This window comes from Pistacia vera, unplaced genomic scaffold (assembly GCF_008641045.1).
Source record: "Pistacia vera cultivar Batoury unplaced genomic scaffold, PisVer_v2 Contig398, whole genome shotgun sequence".
Taxonomy (NCBI): Eukaryota; Viridiplantae; Streptophyta; class Magnoliopsida; order Sapindales; family Anacardiaceae; genus Pistacia; species Pistacia vera.
Window position 1 is genome coordinate 916,856 of NW_022196221.1, and position 5,028 is coordinate 921,883.

Genomic DNA, 5,028 nt, shown 5'->3' on the forward strand with positions numbered 1-5,028 from the left:
CAGTGTGTGTCGAGTGCGGCCGGAAATGCCAGCCGAGGCGAAGAGCAGTCCGACCTCCGGACTTTCCTGAACTATAATCGCGAAGGCCGGACTCGCATGGGTGAAAGAAACCCCCAATTGGCTCCGTTACCACAAATTGAGGAGCTGCAGCGAGCTCTGGACAGGTTAAGGGAGCAGCAAAACGAACAGGCCCAGGTTGCCTCTGCATCTCCTTTCTCTCCTGAAGTGCTAGCTGCTCCACTTCCACTGGGGTTCAGAATGCCCGACATGCGACCGTTTGGTGGGAACCATGACCCGCAGGATCATTTGTATGAGTTCAACGACCTGATGGAGCTCCACCAGGTTTCGGACCTTGCAAAATATCGTTGTTTGGCCGTGACGCTCACTTCTCACGCCAAGCGGTGGTTAAGGTCGCTCCCAGCGGGGTCGATCAGTTCGTGGCCTCAGATGAGCACGACGTTCCTACAATATTTCCAAGCAAATCAGAAGTTTTTGATGCCTTTGAGCTACCTTAGCAACATAAGGCAAGAAAGAGACGAATCCCTGCCATCTTACATCGACCGTTTCCACAAGGAACTCAACAAGGTGGCTCACGCTCCAGAAGAGTCCATCCGAACACTTATAATAGCTGGAGTTCACCCGCAAACTGACCTATGGAAAGAACTGCAGGCTGAGGACGATGTTTCCCTCACCAGATTTTACAATTTTGCAGAAAAATATCTTCGAATAGAGAATTCATTGGCGGCACTCCACCGTCGCGATCACGACACTTCGAGCAGTATGTCTGGTCGGGGAGAAAATAGGAGAGCTGATTGCAAAGGAGACATTGATGATCAGCGAAAAGGGAAGAAACCCCGCTACGAGCACAAAAAGTCCTATGCTCCTGTTCCTCGTCGCGACCGGGACAGAGCTTAATACACTCCGCTGAACGTGTCCATATTTGTAATCCTTGACAAATCCGAGGAGGCCAGCCTGCTCGGTGAGCCAGAACCAATGAAAACTCCTGCTACGGCCAGAAACGGCAAAAAATACTGCAGTTACCATCGGGATAACGGGCATCACACTGATGAATGCTGAGCCCTAAAGCAGGCAATCGAAGAGCTCATTAAAAAAGGGTACTTCAAGGAGTATATTGATGACTCTCCAAAAGAGAGCCAAGGGGAGCAAAAGAAAAAGCGTCGTGATCGCAGCGGGTACAGTAGCGTTAATATAATCTTCGGAGGCCCGCACCTGTCAGGAAACACGCGAGGAGTGCAGGAAAGGTATGCTCACGAAGCATATCACGACCCGATCAGAGTAATGAATACTTCGCAGCGACCGCAAAAGGCTCGAAAGGAAGAGTCGATCACCTTCTGCGAAAAGGAAGCAGCTCGCTTGCACCATCCTCACGAGGACGCCTTGGTGATCACGCCCTTGATATGGTGCCATAATGTCTGCAGAATGCTTGTGGACAACGGAAGCGCTGTGAACATCCTGTTCAAGACCGCTTTCGATAGAATGAACCTAGACGAGGCCGACCTAAAGCCCGCCTCGATAACTCTTTACGGTTTTACAGGGGACCACCTGATCCCCAAAGGAACAATCCAGCTACCAGTCACGCTCGACGACTACGACGAGGTGACTAGGGTTACCAAATTTCTGGTCGTGGATTGCACACGGCTTTAATGGAATTTGGTGGCGCCTCTGTTGAAAGCTTCAAGGCAGTCACTTCCATATATCACCTCAAGATGAAGTTCCCACTCCAACGGGATCGGGGAAGTGAGCGGATCGCAAAGCGCATCTCGCGAATGCTATGTAAAAGCGGTGCAGATGGCAGATAAAGGAAAGAGCATTTCGCGATGTGTACCTCGCCCAGGCTATGGAATCAGCTGGTCGAGCCACAGCCTGGTCCAGCGGAGGACAACATAGATCCGGGTCCAGGAAATCCCTTCTAGTGGCCAGGTTGAGGATCTGTCCGAAATTTCAGTTGATCCAAAGAGCCGAGCCGAGGTGTTAAGGATTGGGGCTGTCTCAACCCTCAGCTCGCTTCCGCGCTGATAGGCTTCTTAAAGGAAAACATGACGTGTTTGCCTGGTCGCATGCAGATATGGTCAGGATCAGCCTGGAATTATTTGCCATTCATTAAACGTCAGCAGTGAGCCAAACCGGTTCGCCAGAAAAGAAGAGCGATGGATCGGAGCGGTACGCCGTGCTAAAATCAAAAGTGGAAAACCTCATTCGAAATGGTTCCATCCGAGAGGCACTCTACCCGACCTAGGTTGCCAACCTGGTCCTGGTAAAGAAGCCAAACGACAAGTGGCGGACCTGGTTGATTTTAGCGACCTCAACAGGCTTGCCTGAAAGACAGCTTCCCTCTGCCGAGAATCGACAGCTCGTTGATGCTCCTCGGGCATGAGCTACTAAGCTTCATGGATGCGTACCGGGATATAATCAAATCCCGATGTATGGGCCAGACGAGGAACATACATCCTTCATTACGGCAGGGGCTATACTGTTACAAAGTTTACCTTCGGCCTAAGATGCGGGCGGACCTATCAGAGGTTGGTCACCGAAGTTCTCCTACTAGATCGGGAAGACATGGAGGTCTATGTGGACGATATGCTGGTCAAATCCCAGGTCGCCTCGAACACATTGCACATCTCGCTGAGATGTTTGACATTCTCCGACTGTACAGAATGAAGCTAAACCCTCTCAAGTGTTCATTTGGGGTGTCATCAGGAAAGTTCCTTGGGTATATGGTTAATCATGGGGCATAGAAATAAACCCTAAGAAGATTCAAGCTCTACTCGATATGGAGAGCCCGACCAGCAAAAAGCAGGTCATGAGTTTAATGGGCGAATAGCGGCACTTAGTCACTTCATATCGAGATTAACAGACCGCTGCTTACCATTTTCAATGTTCTTAAGGCCAACAAGAAATTCGAATGGACCCCCGAATGCGAACAGGCATTCCAGAGTATAAAAGAACACCTAGGGAAGCCACCTCTCCTCTCTAAGCCTCTCCCACAGGAAATCCTGCTCATCTCCTGTCCGTCTCCCAGTTTGCGGTCAGTGCAGCTTTAGTAAGGGAAGAGGAAAAGGTGCGTGGCCAGTGTATTATGCAAGCAAGCATCTATCGGATGCCAAGATGCGGTATCCGGAAATGGAGCGACTAGCCTTTGCTCTGCTGATCACGTCCAGAAAGCTGCGACCTTACTTCCATGCCCATACAATCAACGTATGACTAATTACCCCCTCAGACAGGTCCTCCAGAAACCAGAAACCTCGGGTAAACTGCTAAATGGGCCATGGAATTGAGCCAGTTCGACCTGAAGTACAAGCCCAGATCGACCATTAAGGGCAAGCTGTTGCAGACTTCATCTCAGAATTTTCCTATCTCCCAAGCGAGCAACAGCTTAGCAAAGTCGTGCAAGAAGTATTCAGAACCTGTCGACCTGGAACCTCTACGTCGACGGTCATCGAACAGGAAAAGAGCCGTGCGGGTCTTCTCCTTGTAAGCCCCGAAGAGGCTCGAATTTATGTATTCTCCGATTGGGTTTAAGGCGACCAAAATGAGGCAGAGTATGAAGCCTGCTCGCCGGGTTGCGACTTACCAAAGAAATAGGTGCAACCGCGATCAGCATTTAACAGAGACTCCCATGCTGGTGTACCCAAATTTTAGGGGAATACCAAGCCAAAGAAGAGAACATGGTCCGCTACCTGAAAGAGGCTAAGACCGCTCTTGGGTGTTTAAACACTTTGAAATCACTCAGATCCCCAGAGAGAGCAATTCTATAGTGGACGCCCTAGCAAAGATAGCCTCGTCGTTGGATTCAGAGGCTCCAGAAAACATTCCTGTTCGTTTCGTGGATGCTCCAACTTAGCTCACCAAACAGGCCGTAAATGTGACTCAGGATCCCTGGATGACTCCCATTCTCCAATACCTCAAGGATAGACCTTCCCAGATGACAAGGTCGAGGCAAGGGTCGTGCGAGCAAGATCTCCTCGTTATACACTCATCGGGGATCAGCTATATAGGAGAGGATTCAGTGCCCCTCTCCTCCGATGTGTAACTAGTGAAGAAGCTGACTACATCATGAGAGAAATCACGAAGGGATCTGCGGTAACCACACAGCTCTTGATCTCTCGCGAACAAGGTTGTTCGTCAGGGATATTATGGCCCCGGATCCAGGAAGATACGCACAATTTTGTCAAGAAATATGACAAGTGCCAACGGTTCGCAAACATTCCGCGAGCCCCCTCACACGAGCTGATAACAATGTCTAGCCCCTGGCCATTTCCATATGGGGGAGACCTTATCGGTCCCATGCCAGTTGGAAAGGGAGGGGTCAAGTATGCCGTGGTGCGGTAGATTATTTCACGAAAGGGTGGAAGCCGAACCGCTGGCCGCGATCACGACCAGAAAGCTGAAAGACTTCGTTTCAAGAACATAGTGTGCCGCTACGGAATTCCTCACACCCTTATCTCGGATAATGGAAAGCAATTCGATAACGAGGAGTTCAAACAGTTCTGCGATGAGCTGGGCATCCATAAAAATTCACCTCAGTCACCAGACAGCAAGCAAATGGCCAAGTTGAAGCTGTCAACAAGACCATCAAGCACACTCTAAAGACCAAACTGGGGCAGCCAAAGGAAATTGGGCTGATGATCTCCCCGAAGTCTTATGGCGTACAGGACAACTCCAAGAACCTCCACCTCAGAAACCCCTTTTTCGCTGGCCTATGGCTGCGAAATAATGATTCTGTAGAGGTGGGAACTGGTTCTCTTTGGAGAGACTTGTACGAACGAGGTTGAAAATGAGCACTTATGATGGCAGTTTGGATCTCGTTGAAGAGCACCGCAGCAAGGCTTTGCTAAGGATAGCACCTACCAGCAACGTGCAAAGAGGTTTTTTGATTCAAAGGTCAGCGAAGAGACTTCCAGGTCGGAGACCTGTGCTAAAGAAGTTCTCCTGGGACCAGAGAGCCAAGTGCTGGGTACTAGGACCTACTGGGAACACCGGCAACAACGGGTCACAACTAACGACTAC